Source organism: Heterocephalus glaber, unplaced genomic scaffold (genome assembly GCF_053883595.1).
Source record: "Heterocephalus glaber isolate CG9 unplaced genomic scaffold, H.glaber_assembly_v1.0 deba00001457, whole genome shotgun sequence".
Lineage (NCBI taxonomy): Eukaryota > Metazoa > Chordata > Mammalia > Rodentia > Bathyergidae > Heterocephalus > Heterocephalus glaber.
The window spans coordinates 10128200-10144413 of record NW_028258305.1 but is presented as its reverse complement, the minus strand read 5'-3'; the positions used below and the strand labels follow the sequence as shown (position 1 = coordinate 10144413).

Sequence of the window (16214 nt, the reverse complement as noted above, 5' to 3'; positions counted from 1 at the left end):
GAAAAAATTGTGGTCTGATGTTACCAAGAGATCTTGAGAGTATAAAAAGTGGAAATTTCTACACTTGATTGATGGACATGTTAAACTGTTAAAACCATTTTGGAAAGAAATTTGGCAGAGATGAACACTGAAGTTATCTCATTCTTAGTGCCCAGTAATATCGTTTCTGCCTATGTATCTAACTCAGAAAAATTTTCTCATACTATAAAGAGACAGATTCAAGGGTGTTTGTGGCAGCTTTATGGAGCCCAGAAAAGCATTTGTCTTTTTTTTTTTTACTATTAATTGAAATTTATACAATTTCTAAGTTTAATTATATGTCTATCTTCCCTTTTTTCTGAAGTTTCTTTCTCCAGAAAAATCTACCATGAGGTTGTTGTGAAATGAACTCGTCTATCTATATTTTGTCAAAAGTTAGAATCATCCAGAAAGGTTTCTACTACCTAAGTAAATTTCATATCATGTATAAGACAATCTGCATTCTACAGGCAAATTTCAAAAAGACTCTGCAAGAAGTCTTTAAGGAGAAAATTGGGAAATTTGGATAATTTCTTGTCGAAGTGCTTAATATCTAGTAATATGAGCACTTGAAATATCTTTGAAATGCCAGTTGGGAAAAGAAAAAAAATATTTTTCTAGAGTATAAACTTGACTCACTAGAGCTCTCAAATAAAAAGTCTGCCCCTCTGGTTCCCTTTCAAAAAGAGGGAAATAATCATACCATAAATTCTTATTAAAAAAAGAATCAATACACCTTCAGAAACATCTTCTATGCCTGCCACATCTCCATATGGAGTACTAGGTAATGATTATTGACATTTAGTGATTTTCTAGCTTAAAGTCTTCAAAATACCTAAAAAACTTAACATATTTGGTTTGGCTCAAATTTTAATACCTTGATTTGGAACAATAATTTCTGGATTTGGGGAGGTAATATATAAGTTATCAGAAAACTTTTGTTTTATACATATCCACTTAGCATACTTTCAAAAATATAGATAATATGTATCAATAGAAAGTATCAAACCAATATATTCATACATTGCTAGAATCAAAATACAGTGTGAAATATTATTGCCCAGCAGTAAAATGCATGCTGTTTTGTCCAATAATTCTACTTGTATAGCAAAAAATAGGCCACATTCTTCAAAGGTGTATATTATAATGTTGTATCAAAACATTATAGAAAATGAAAGAACTCAATATTGGATTGATTAACTTATTGAACACATCTAATTTCTTTAACATCATTCAAGTCTTCCAATATAACAATTGAAAAAAATCTATGAACAAAATTGAAGTGAATGATATATCTGGATACTTTTTCTATTCTGTGATTTAAATTATGCCAAAATTATGAATTAATGTGGACAGAGATGTGAGGGAAGATGGTAATAGTAATTCACTTTTCTGCATGCTTTGGGGTCATGCATAAAGTTTTTTAAAAATTCATTTGTAACATTTTATTATTTTCACTTTGTTCTGTTATTTCATAAGAAAGAAGTATAAATTGCTTTACCATATTGACTGATTTAGAGTGATGTCTCGTCCCTACAGACAATGGCAAAAATGTGAAATTTCTGCAGATACTTAGAGTAAAATGAATCTATTATATACTATTTTCAAGTAGCTACAGTTTTGTTACATATATCAGATCATTTTTAAAAACAGGAATGCTTTCCTTCTTTTCCTTTGGGCTCCAGCAGGTAGAGGGATCACTGACATAAGATCTATCTGCTTGAACTTATTCCCTACCTCTTTAGCTAAGCTTCCCTGAGTTTGTATAATTGAAACAACCTTAAAAACTAAATAAATAAAAGTCAGAAAAGGTGGACTTCTGAGCAAAAAGAGTTTTCTTAAGCTCTCATGGCTCTAATTGTTACATGCAAATTGTTCAATAAATAACGTTGGCCATAAAAAGAAAAGATATTAATTAAGAAAAGGATTTAGGCTGACTCAGACTCATACATGAGACAAAAGGTTAAGTAAATGCCAAGGGCACTGTGCCTCTTCAAACAATGAATATTAGTTTTAGAATCATTAATGTCTGCTTAGAAAACAGAGTCATATTGGAGACTTGTATGCCAAAATAACCAAGGCCAGAGCCGTTTCTTTTCAGTCTGAAGTGAAATCATTCTCCAATCAAGAGCTAAATGTATGCAGTTAAGAGTGTTAGGTAAGACAACAGAGACTGGCACATTTAATATGTAGCCAAATTGAGATCGTGTTTTCTGTGAGTTTAGTAACTTGCACAGTTAATATGAATCAGCAATGTCTCATCAACTTGACTGCGGAAAAGCAGGGATTGTTGGTTACAGGAAGCCATCACAGTCTCTGATATGGTGATAGCAGAATCCCAAGAGAGGCCAGTTTTGGGCAGGAGTGAAGAAATGACTGGGAAGCATGTGCTCAAGGACAGGTAGGGTCCCTCTATGAGCAGAGAAAAAGTATTTGCCAAGCAAGGTTGCGTGGACAAACTTTGATATCCCCAGTTATTTGAACCTACGATACTTTATGTATCTATCTAGAAGTTTTGCAAGCCAAACTTTATTTTGCAGTGAATCTTTTCAGTAGGGTTATTCTTTACTCACTTTTTTGACTTTTTGTCAGGAAGCTGATCTACTAAAATTGAGAGTTTAGTGCTGCTTACATTTTTGTAAAATTTATAAATTGGATATATATAGCTTCTATTTTTACTGAGGTTTTCTAAATAACTTGAGGGACTCCAGTGCCTCCACCAAGTCAAAATAAACCTTTTAACATAAATACTTCCCAAACATAGACACAAAGTGTTCCTACTGACACATAAAGAGAAGTGAAATGTAAACTTAAATTCTAAAAGTTTGATGGGTCTTTGAGAATAAATTATTTTATAATTATTTTCAATGTTACTTTCATAGAAAATATATTTAACATGCAAATTTTAAAGATCCACTTAAGTTGCTGATGTATGTAATGTCTGAGGTATTGAAAACCACTGGGACTCAACAAATAGCTTTTGTCTCAATTCCTATTACCTGATTGGCTAAATATGTATGGTCAGTTAAAAGAAAGTTCAATCTACTGTACCTAATTAATTTTATTTGTGATGTTGGCTTCTGAAATCTGGTTTTCTTTATCTAAATAAAGAAAATAAATACCTATAATTCCAGCTCGATTCTGTTAAAGTGGATCTTGGAATGTGTACTTGTTAGTTTGGAAGATTCTTAAAGCAGGGCAAGAAATATAAATAAAAACTGATGCGAAGCTAGATAAGGATGATTCTAGTTAGGTGTCAGCTGTTTAGCTACCCAATAGGCCAAGTCTATTAAGAAATTTTACTAGGTTCTGCCCTTGTTTCTCTGCTGTGAAAATTAAGAGAGATAACATCTCCTCAGCCCCTCTAATACATTTTTCACTTCACAAGATTTAAAAACATGTAAAAAGAAACAAGTCAACAATAACAGAGGCAGTTGGTTGAGATAAAATAATTTATATGAAATAGCTTAAATGTCTTTAAATATGATGAATTTCAGAGCACTGTTATTTTTTATTCTCTAAATGGCTAATCACTAATTTGACAGAGGCTATTTTGTTTTCTTATTATAAGACCCTTTTGAATGTTGAACTGAATTAACATAATTTGAATTACTATATATATGTGTGTGTACATGTATAATATAGGTAAAGTATACATATATTTTATATAAAAGTAAATATATTACAGACATTATATATACTTAAATATATTTTATTTTTACAAAGTGTAAAATTCTTTCAGTGCTTGTATATATATGTATGTATATATGTGTATATAAATATGTGCATATGAACATGTAACAACCACATGGAGTTCCATGTCGTATATGTGTGTGTATGTATATGTATATATTCCAAACAATCTAGAACTGAAAGAAAGATTTTTTTTCCCTCTGCTGACATCTAAAGCAGATGGCAAGCCATGAAACTACAAAATGGACAGGAGAGTCCTACAGTGAAGTGATTTTGTTACAGTCTTTTGGGGTGAATTTCAAAATAAATTGTTCCTATGATGAATTATGTTGTTAAAAAAAAGTACAGTGGTGAGGTGAACGTTTCCATAGAGGTGGCCATGGATACTGGGGACTTTGGATCTGACTACAGGTCCTGAGCCTTTGATTTTATACAGACCAATGGGTAAAGAGTAATTGTATGTTGGGCTTCCTCTGTCCTGCAAGGGGATCAGAGGCTTCCTGTGAGCATCACTGTACAAAAAAAAGCTGAAATCTCTGAGATGGGTGAAGCGAGTGGTGCAGAGTGGGAAACAGGAGAGGAAAAAATTAAAATAAGGACAGTATATGTATATAAAGTGAAATAAACAACAGGAAGCACAGAAGGTGACAGATGCAGAGGCAGAAACAAACAAAATCAGGGACCCCAATTAAGGAGACAAATGGAATAAAGTATAAAAATATAGAAGAGGTTGGAAAAGAGCCAAAGTGAGAGAATGTGAACCAGGGTAGAGAAGGAAAGTACAGAAAGCAAGAAAATAATTGGCTTAAGGTACAGAGAGACACAAGAAAACCATATCAAGTGAGATAATAAGGGTAAAGGAAACATGGAAACAGGACCAGAGTTCCTGGTAGCATTAGAGAAGTCATTAAAAAAAAAAAAAGACACTGTGAGAGGAAGAAAAAAAAAGATCCATAAGAAAAGGATGAAATTATATTTTTAATACATAGGGAAAATAATTGTATTTAAGGTCCCCTTCACTAAAGAAGCAAAAGTGGACTTAGGGTGAAGTGAGGGAAGCAAATAATGGGCACCATGCATCCTTCCTCCTGGTGATTCATTGTGAGGAGCACCAGTCTAACACAGAAGAACTGAAAACTGAGCAAAATTAGGAAGCCGTGTTTATGTGTTTGGTGGGACACACACTGTTAGAGGGTTTTGTAAGCAAGAGAAGACCAACTTGGCCAGAGACATTAGGAGAATTTTGATTAAAAAAGAGTTCAGGTAGGGCTCAAAGGATAAGTAACTTGCCACAATAGTTCAGAGATTGAAGAACATTCTGCACTTTGTCCTAACACTTTTGTTGGACTTGTAAGAGAAGTCTTGAACCCTGACCACCATCACTGTTAGTATCCCTAGACTGCTTTTCTCTGGTGCTGCCCTCCTAAACTGCCATCCAATCAATATATCCTTCCATTTCATTCCAATGTGCCTGGGGTACGCAGTAATACTGGCTCCTACCTCTGATTTATCTGTCTTGTTTTAGAAAACAAGATCATCCTTAAATCATCCATCTATTCTTCTACACCTAAGTGAACACCACCTCTAATTAAGTGAAATTAATTAATGCACTGAAGTTAAAGTTTCTGGGATATTGTCTAAATACAGAAGGCCACCAATAGATGCTAGTTTAGAGTCTTATGGAGAACTTAGATAAGTGTAGCCTTCATTCCATCTTTGTTCTATTTGAAAAGGTTGGAAAACTAAAAATACATTCCCAGTTTCCCTTGCAACTAGAATTCATTGTGAAGTAAGCATAGGCAAATGTGTATCTGTACAACTAAGAAGCAAGGAATGAGATGGAGGCCATCTCCTGGCTTCTTTGGCTGTTTCTACAGGGATTCAAGAAAAACAATAGTCACTTGTACGGTGGCATTCCTTGTCAATTTTTTGAAATGTGCTGACAGCCACTGAGGATGGTGAAAGTGGAAGTAGCAGTCCCATAGTTTCCGTCCCTCTGGCTCCCGTGGCAGCATTAGAGGAGACAGTCATCCAGAGGTCCCAAGTCATTCTAGCAGATGCTTCCTACAGCTCAGTCTAGAACCTAAACTTCCATCCTTCTACCAATTTTCAAGCGCTCAATTCACTGTATCAAATTCTTTCTACTTAAAATACTATGGGAAAGGAAACAATATGAAAAAAGGAAAAAAATGAAAACAAAGTCTTTGTAAATAGGGAGAGGTGGAAGGGTTGAAGGGAGGGCAGGGGAATGGGGACAAAATAAGAACCAAGATATATCATGTAAAGGTACAAATTCCCAATGGTGAATGTCATCATACTGTATACCTAAAATGTACCAATAAACTTTAAAAAAAGAATAGATCTTTGCTGTGTCCTCATTGAAACTTGGCTTATGTGAGTTCTGTTATAACAATCTTTTGGCTATAGCAAGGGACTTATTTTCTAAGTCCCCCAGTACTCCCATGATAATGTAGCACAATGCTAAATAGAGCAGAATGTCCTCAAAAATGGATTAAATGATTGTATTCAGTTCTCAATTTAGGATCCCAAGGAACATGGGGATTGCCTAAACTGCTTACTTCTTATTCTTTTCCTGGGCCACTCTTCCTTTACATCTCAACCAACAATTAGAGAAGGAAAAGAAAATAATTCTTGTTTCCATTTCCAATGTGTCAATATATTCCTTCTTAACATGCTTCAGTATCAAGGTTGGGATGGAGACAAAGTTGATAATGAAGGCTTAGGTTAATGTGTGGTTATGGATTTCATTTATCCTTGAGTTTCTTTCTTTATAGTTGCCTAAGAATGGAATTTCACATTCAAGTTTGCTAGTGAAGAACACTTAATGCTGATATAGAATAGATAAGGAAGAATCAGGACTTTAATGTTGACAACAGTGCCAATGCTTTATTTCAACGTTTATTTTTGTAAAGGAATGAATTTCCAAAATAGTTTCATAATATAAATGTCTTCCTTTTTTAAAAAGCCACTTTTCTTGCAAAAGAGCATGAACAAGATAAAATCACTTTCTTTCTTACACCCTCCTCCTCTAGAAAACCAATACATATTTAAGTGACTATGATGTGGTCATCAATAAATTTAATGACCAATTTTCAATATTAATATTAGCTGCTTTTAAAATAAACACCTATATTTTACATTACTTTGTCAAAAATAAATGTACCTTTTACAAGCCAATCAACCTCGGAATCTCGTAGACAACAGTGTCAATCTTAGAAGAATTAAAAGGATGCCAAAGATTTTATTCCTATTGGCTATTTCTATGTTTTATTGTAACTTCTGTAATTAATATATTTGTATTTATAATTAAACATAAATTGGAACTAATAAGAGATCATAAGCATGAGTTTTATGAGCTGCTTCTATCTAGATCTTGGGAATTTTAAGATGGTTCAGCTATTTTATGATCCAGTTATTATTTATCTATTTATTTTTTGATATTGGAGATCAAACTTAGGACCCTGCACTTGCTAAGCAAGCATTGTGCCATTGAGCAACATCCCTGGCCATTCTTTTTAAGCATCAACTCACAAATATTCAATTTGTTTTTGTTGATTTTTTAAAAACTCAATTTGTAAATTATCCTTGTCTTGTCTGAAATATTATCAATTAGCAAACAAAGCAGCAAAATATTTTTGTTTTTATTAATTTCCTTTCTGCTGTATTACACAATTCCTGGTCCATCCCAAGTACTTGCTGAAGAAATATAAGAACAAGTAATGAAAATTGAGAACAATCAGAACACCAATTCCTTGTCAAGGACCAGTTCTAGTCTCAAAAAGAAAAGCACAATGCTATATAAAATGCCACTCTTCAGTCTAGGTGATTTTCAAACTGTATCACTTAAGAAATATTTGGAGACTCCTCCATTTTTCTTCTTTGCATATATTTCCACTATGTATAAGTGCATATGTCATCATATTCAACAAATTTAAAGAACCACTTGGAAAGGATATATTTATATTTTCCCCAAATGCCCAAATGACCCTGTAATATAGTTGCAAATGTTATTGGAAAAATTACATAATTTATTAAATGCTTTGTCATTCTGAATATGTTGACTTGTGCTTTTGATGGCATCATTACTATCTGAGTCCTTCTTTAACTCAATCTTAGTTTCCTGACCTTGTCCTCTAATGAAGACATTACTTGAACTTACTGCTATTGTTTGGATATGAAACATCCCTCAAAGTCCCATATGGTAGAGTCTTTGTCCTTAGTTTGGCAGTATTGGAAGGTGGCAGAAGTTTTAGGTCATTGGATTTGTGTCCTTGAAAGACGCTGTGATATATCAATCTCTTTTTCCTTTCTGCATCCGAGACAGGAAGTAAGTAGCTTTCTTCCACTCCATGCTACTTGCCAGGATTTACTACCTGGCTACATACCCTAAAGCAACCATGGACTAAAACCTCCCAAACTGTGAGCCAAAATAAACATTTCCTCTTTAAAAGTTAATTATCTCAGACACTTTGTTATAGTAATGAAAGGCTGACTAACATATACCTTTCGCATAACCAAGAAGTTACCATATTTTTAACTTTGAATCAAGAAAGTATCTGGGACAACCATTTTCAGGTGCTTTGTTCTTGTTTCAAAAATTAATTAAGCTTGTCAAAGAGAAGTCATATTCTTTTCTTAAGTAAGCATGGTCTCCACTGTACAAACTAATGAAATATGCTTTTTACTTCTCAATTCACTCCTTTACTTTTTATATGTTGAACAAGATGGTTGACATGAAGTGTGGCCCCAGTTTGAAGAGCTCATAGTCTCCTGGGAGAGACAAGCACATCAGCTGTACTTCCCCTCCTCAGTGCTCCTTCTTGCCATACAGGCATCCATGCTGCCCTCTGGGAGCACTGAGACAGAACAGGCTGAACCAGAGCCCTGAGCATCTTCTCAGAAAATATGCAAACTTCTCTCAAAATATGTTGCAGTGGCAATGGAGGACAAGTTGATGTCATTATCTTCCTTTTAGAGGGAGAAAAAAAAAATCCTGAGACGCAGAAAAAAAATGCAAGTAAACTTTCCATAGCCATCATGTAGAGCTGAGATTAGAACCATTTCTGAAGACACAGTGACTCAGCCCAACAAAATAGATGTGCTGTTCCAGCATCACTTGGCAAAAAGCCCTACCTGCTATGGGTGGAAAAGATGCTACATTTCGTTTCATATTCAAAATATGTTATATAATCTTGTTAGAATTCACTGAAACTATGTCCCTCATTTCATTCCAGATCCTTAAGGGACACGTGGAAGTAAACTGTGGGCAAAGTACTACTGATTTTTCTTTGGCTTTACAAAGCTAGCTCTACCTCTTAATTTTGCTACTCAGGTTAAAGGATACATCATTTATCATTGCCTTTTTATGCAAAATCAAATGGTCAAATTCAACTGCAAAACCTTTCTTTTTACTTACTCCCATCTAATTAGCACTTACAGATTATGCATTTGCTTTTTGGGTGTCACATACTCATTTTTCTTTTCTATCCCTTCCTTCCCATTCATATCATGACGCTCTGATTCTTCCAGTGGTATACAACTTGTCTACCATCTCTAAGCTCTAATCAACAACACTCTGATTTTTCTTCCTGCATTTCTCCTATGGACAATTAACTATCTACCCAAGTCCCAAGACCCTAAGAGTGTCTTCCTTTTATAATTTAAAAGCTTATCTTGGCTTCTGCTGTGTTTCCACTTGTCATGCCGCTGGGCCCTTCTTGATCTCTCACTCAAAAAAGTCATTTCTTCTTTCTTCCCTTTTCTCACTCAGAGTTCCCACATTTTCATCTTTATTTGGGTCATTCAGCTTCCCTGGATAACCCTCCTCTTGATCCCACCTCAGTCTCTTGGAATTTTTCCTGATCACGCTAGTGAATCAAGTTTTTCTTCTACTCTGAATACTCAAAGACCATATAAGCTGTACCCTCCCTATAACAGACCTTTTCACATCTTTGTGTCAAATTTTTCCAAATATTTTAAGGGCCTAATGCATGCCAGTAAATTTGAGAAATGATTTACTTGCATCAGCTTGATAAAGTCTTGCAAAAATTTCAGAAGTCAGAATCTCACTCTGTGATGAGAAAGCGAAGGTCCAAAGGAGACACATCTTTGAAGGACTCAGATATACACAGCTAGTGATCCTTCAGTCTGGACTAAAGCCTGCCTGTAAGATGACAGGCTCATGCTACAATCTATTGTGATATCATAGTACACATGCCGCTGCAAGAAGTACTATGTCTTGGACCTCTTTAGAAGCCACTGGGGTTGACATAATTCAAATCGTCAATTGATAGATATGTTAATAATTTTGTTTTATATATTCTTTGTAACTTGTGTGTTTAAAAGAGAGGTTAACATTGGACTTTAAGCCTACTACAAGCTCTAAATGTCTAACTCTATTCAGTTTTCACAGGTGAGATACACATTATCATTTCTTAAGGGACCTGGAAAGCAGATTTATCCATGCTAGGAAAGATCTTAGAAACCACACTCATCAGTGAGCAAAGAGGATGCAATAGGTCCTGCTAATCCAACTCCCTCCTAATTATATTGGGGTTAGGATACGGGCACACATCTTCCAGTTTATGCTTTGACAGAGAAGATGCAAAAGGCAGGATTGTGCACTACATGAATCTGCTCTGTGGGATTCAGTCCTCGACAAAAAACTTCCGTCATTTTGCTTCAGTATAATTAGGTGCTCCCTGGTGGCCCTGGTGAGAAGTGGTGACCTGCTATGCAACTACTGTGCCAGAGGAAACGGGGAACAATGGCAAATCTTGCTTGAGACAAGGTTTCTCTGGATGTAGAAAAGTCTTCATTATAACCAGGTTGGAAATAGGAGAATCGAGTGTCTGAGATTACTCAAAACACTGAAGAGAGAGATATGATTTACTTTAAGTTCAAAAAGTTCATGTCTGCATAGCCATTGATTAAGGAAATTTTTATAAACCTCAGAGGTTCTGTGAAGATTCTGGCTACTAAGAATGTCAGTCTAAGTGATGAAAGATAACTAGAGTCAGGTTAAAGAATAATGTTTGCATCTTAGCTGTGTGGGTTCAAGAAGCTGTACCCCACTAGAGTTAGCTGATATTATGCAAGCTTTGAAAAGAGAGATGTTTTTGTGACTAGGATAACCTAGCAAGAATAAAAAGTCTGATTTGATGAAAAGCTTCTGGTAAAATTAGAACCTGCTTCTGTGCTTATTCAAGGAAAATGGAAAGTAATGAAAATTAAAAGAGTGGCAGAGGAATTTTGCAAAAATCCTGACAAGATAGCAATCTAGACTTCAATAGAGTTGATTTGTCTTTCTCTATGGTTTCATCAGTCTTTTTTCTTCTTCTTTTCCATTTCTTTTTCTTTCTGTCTCTCTCAAATAGAGGCATGTGCCTTCTTTCTTAGTAAATTTATTATGTTCATAAAAACACCATTTTAGGGGAGTGCATTTAAGCTTTGAAAGAAGTCTCTTGCTCTGAACAATGGAGAAAACTACACACCTCAGCTATTCACCAACAGTTACCGGAAGCAAACTTAAGGTGCAGTGTAAGGTTCTGTAGAGAGAGGAAGTGGCTGGTTTTAGATAAGCTTCAAGAATTTAGCCTGACAGATGGCATTTTCCTAGGATATCATGATTTGGAAACTGTTTATTATATCAAGAAACAAGAATAGAACTTGGAATTGGGATCAGAGACACCAGCAAGTTTAGCATAGAGGGCTAGGAAAGGGATAAATCCAGAATTCAAGATAGGATTTAAGTGCGTTAACCAAAGACGATATTGGACACAGTTAAGGTCAAATCGGGAGACATGGAGTTCACCAATTTGACCTAGCACAGCAGTCATTAATTCATTTAATATAATGGGTGCCATATTTTGTGGTCTACAAATCATGACTGACTTGGTAGAACAAACCAGACTCTAAAGTTAAAGCCGAGGACACAGAAATAAGAATCAGGAGCAATTGGTTCTATGGAAGTACTAATCCCAGAGCCCTCAGAAAAATAGTTTACATTGCTGCTGAACCAACAACACTATGGTGCTGCTGTCTGCTTATTTCTGATGACTAATGTTTTGTTCCTGTAGGCCAGAGATTCAGTGTGATTTCAGAAGTCAAGAGCATCTTAGATCCCTGGGGATTTTTCCTCTTCTTGCTCAGTCTATCACATAGGACAAAAATAGTGCCATGTAAAAAGTGCAGATAAATAAGACTTCCTCACAATCCTGGAATAAGGAGTGGGGATAATGATAGAGAAGAAGCTCTTAGGACAGTACCAGCCTTCATTGAGATTTAGAGTGAAGTCTTCATCCTGCCATTAGTAGGTGGGTGGCCTCATGTAAGCCATACCCCCTTGGAATCTCAGTTTCTATACTTGTAAAATAGTCATTACCATCCTCCATACCTGCACTCATTCTGTATTTCTCAGATCCATTTTCTGCCTTTTCCCTGGAGGGCTGATTCTGCAAACTGTCTATCTCTATTTTCTGAACAACAGGAGGCACTAGTAGGAGAATGAGGGCATGGGAAGGAAAAATAACTCACCCAGTCTCATTGCCTTTGATGGTATTTCTAGAACTGGCTATGGCTCCTCTTGAGTTCCAGTCCCCTCATGATTTGGGGAATTCTAACTTGTTCCTTTTCTAGCCAATCTGAGGAAGCCTCATCACTGCAAAGGGCTGGGTAAATAATAAGTGCTCACACATTTGTCAAAGATATATGGATGTGGAAGAGTTACCTGCCTTCTCTGGGCCTTGCTTTAGGCTGCATCCCCCATTCTTCACTGGGCCCATTCTCTGCATAGTATTTGTTTGGTAGCAATACAGACATAGCATTGCATGTCAGTTTAGATAATATTTTTTAAATAATGTTTTATCTCTCTCATGGGTACAAACAGGTCTCAAATAGAATAGCAGGTCCTGAGTAAATGCTTGTTGTAAAAAGAAAGGTTGAATCTTTTCTTTCTACCCTTCCGTGGTTTGAGATTGCCTTGTTCTCTAGTGATCTGAGGCTGGGAATCCCCTCCTTGAGCCCAGCTGATGATTTCTCACACAGCCCAAGGGGCTCATGGATGTGCCCAGAGCAGCTGTGACAGAACCTGGAAGAGTATTGCAGACCAGGTTTCCTTGGTCACAGTGTAAGCATCTGTGCCAGTCTGTCTGCAGAAAGAAGAGTGGTGCACTACCAGTGTTACTTCTCAGGTATCTGTGCTCCCCTTTTTCTAGAAGTGCAATTCATACTTTTTTACTGCCCACTTCATTGTCAAAATTAAGAAGTGTGGAATAGGCCTCTTAACTATCATTTATCCTCTACTTAAATATTCCCCTCTCGGGTCTCCTTCTGCACGATCTTCGGTGTGAGATTTAACCTCTTCGAGCCACAATGTCTTCATCTGTAAAACTGACAAACTGACACAGTAGCATCTTCCTAATATGATTCTTTTCATAATCTTACCAAATATGCATAAACTATTTAAAAATCAAAGGATCTATGAAATAAACAAGCCACTTCCCTCGTCTCCACCCAAAGACTCATGGATTGCTGGATAGAGGAGGCTGAGTCTTGAGACTTTGCAGGAGAGTGCAAGACTCCTTAAATCACCCCTGTCCTGCTTCTTATGTCAACTGGAAAGCCAAAGATTCACACCGTTTCAGGTTCTGGGAAAGTTATACAACCAGAGTAAAACATGACTCTTCTCCCAAAGGTTATATTGTACTTCAAGAGAGAAAAAGCACAATATAGTTTCTCATCTGTCCTGATTAGCTTCCTTAAAGAAAGCCTCATGCCTTGTCATGTCTGACTAGTTTTGTTTTTTTCTTTTATAATAGGATGAAACTTAAAGATCACTACTAGCAACTATTTATTTTGCCCAACTATCTCAACTAATGAAAAAATGTCTAAATTTGACAGTAAAAATAATAGACTAAGTTGGGATTACTCTAGCCAGCCTGTCTGAAATCTCAATCCTTGGGGCTAAGTTTTCTTAGACTGATTCACCAGAAAGGTCTCATCATAAAGTGAGGCTTCCTTCCTTTTCTAGTAATTAACCTTTAAAAATCTTTCATTTTTCCTCTTGATTTTTCCTGCATCTAACCCGGATCTCTAAAACTTCGTTCAAAAATTTTGAAATTTTTTTTTTTCTGAGAACATGAAGGTCAATATTTTATAAAACCAGCATTAGTGCTTCATTCAAGTCTCTAAATAGGAAGACAGGCAACATTTATACCTTGGTCAGTACTCAGAACATGGGTCCTTCTTAGAGTCTTCCTTTAAAAAAAAGGGATTTCAAAATTTATGCTTAACTGAAATGAAAGTTGGATGGGCTGAGTGTACAAACTGTGGAGCTTTTGAGTGCTGGGTTCTCTGATATGGAGAGTCGAGGCCTAGATCAATAGAAATTTGGAGTGTTCATAGGATCATCAAAAAGGTTTCCTTGGGAAGGAGAAGGGACAAGAGCGGAAGTGGGGGAACTAGATTACTTTTTTTTGCTCAGATCTATAATATTTTATTTGATGGCCCAGTGATGCAAACTTTCAATGCCTGTCTCTTCCCATTCCACCATTTTTAACTTTTCCTTTTTCCCCCTTTTTTTCTTCCTTTGCAGGGTGTTTCCATCTATAATGTCAACAATAATCGTGGAGGTATTGTTGCTTAGGCAGTTTTGAAGAGTCAGAAGTGGGATATAATTGAAGAGTTCATTACCAGGACCCGTTGGTCCCCTGACTACAGTAGAAGGTGAAATATTTCTCCTCACCAAAAAGCTCTAGCACAACCGTTTTCCAAGTCACCCACTTTTCACTCTTTTTTCATTTGAACCCGGATGAGCTTGTCAGCAAAATTAAAGGTATGTCATTCACATCGTGCCTGCATTGCAAAGGACTATAAACCTGCCAACCTCTTTGATGAAATAAAAGGGTTTTATTTATGATTCATGTAGGAATATGAGGTTATTTTTATTCCGTCAGTACACTAATAATCAGACAAGGGCCCAGGAAATGAGGAGCCCACTGACAGGGAAGGCTCTGATAAAGGGGAACCCTCTAGGGTGTTTGGCCCTCTTTGTAATCTTTTTTCTAGTGCAGGGTTATACGCATGGCAGAGTGTGAGCCGGCTATGAGGCTTGGCTGCAGGAACAAAGACAGTTGCAATCCAGCAGGACTTGGGATGCCATCGGATGAAGGGGGAGGAGGAGGCAGTCCCTTCCATGGAAAAAAAGTTTTTGCTCCAGCCTCAGGTTAGCAATTTGGAGCCTCCCCAGCTTCCTGTGATGTCTCCAGTTCAAAAGACAGCAGATCTTCCGGTCTGCACTCCTACTGGGTATTCTAGCCAAAGTTAAAAAAAATAATAATAATAATATAAAAAGATAAGTAAAAGAGAAAGAAAGAAAGCCAATTGGCCAGGTTCCCTCCACAATTATTAACCATTTGTTCCTGCCACCCAATGTCCTTGGTTAAGGTGATCTGACTTAAAGGCAAACAAATGTGGCTGGGTATATTTCAAAGGACACCCTTGCCTTGTTATTTCAAATACTCCCATAATTTGGGGCCCCTTTCATCTTTGTTCCTGCTCTAGGAAGTACTTGGAAGTTATTTTAATTCAAGTTGGGGGTAAATTCTCATTCCTACCCATTACTCCCATTGAGATGACCTCAAGCAATTATGAATGAAAAGTTATCACAGCATGAACTGGGCAGCATTAAGGCTTGTGATTTGTTCAACAGTGACATCTTGGGAGAGAAACACAAAGACATGCAATCTACTGAGGATGAAGGGCAAGGAAGTTCACTGGAGGAAGGAAAATAATTTTATTCAATAAGCTGTGAGTAAAATGAGATGCTTTTTAAGAAAAGTTAAGTAAGTAAAAAGTGCATTTAAAATGGTGTTATAAATTCAGATGGAGCAGTGGTTATCAGAGAGGTCCTGCTGAAGGATTTGTATTTATGACAGTATCAGTGAGTGTTACCTGCATGTGTAATATTTATGTGCACACATCTGTGGATCTCCCTAGAGAAGGCACCATGGCAAGGGAATAGGTTTGAAAAGTGGGAGTCCTGGCTGATCCTTCTGAGCTGAGGGTTCAGTTCCCAGTGTTTGCCATCCTCAGTCTGTAAAAAAGGGTGTTTTTCCAAGGGTTTTTGCACCATTGACTGAAACATGCGTTGAGTGACACTTAAACATTCATACAGGGTAGCCTGATCCCTGGAGGTGGCGTCTGCAGTAGTAAGGCCCTTGGCCGGACCATGAAGTCCTGACTCTCATGTGCTGGTGATGTGGCACCCCAGGATTCGTCTGCTTGAGCATGTGGGCCAAATGGTTAAATTTTACCCGCCACTGTGTACTACCAAAAACATAGCAGAAAAATGTCTTACTTGGAAACTATGGTCAAAATCATTCATTCTCTTAAGAAAGCCAAAAAAAAAAATTTTTTTTTTTTCAGTTGTCAACGTATAATCTACTAAGTTTGAGAGTCATAGCGTGTTTGGAAGTGCCATT

At 36.6% G+C, this 16214-nt stretch overlaps 1 long non-coding RNA gene across 1 annotated transcript; it reads left to right on the top strand.

The window, feature by feature from the left end:
• Positions 1-2154: 2154 nt before the first annotated feature.
• Positions 2155-15540, top strand: LOC110346114 (uncharacterized). The gene is made up of 3 exons (XR_002389956.2): positions 2155-2419; positions 14327-14566; positions 15443-15540. It is a non-coding gene; the product is annotated as an uncharacterized LOC110346114 (long non-coding RNA).
• Positions 15541-16214: the final 674 nt, after the last annotated feature.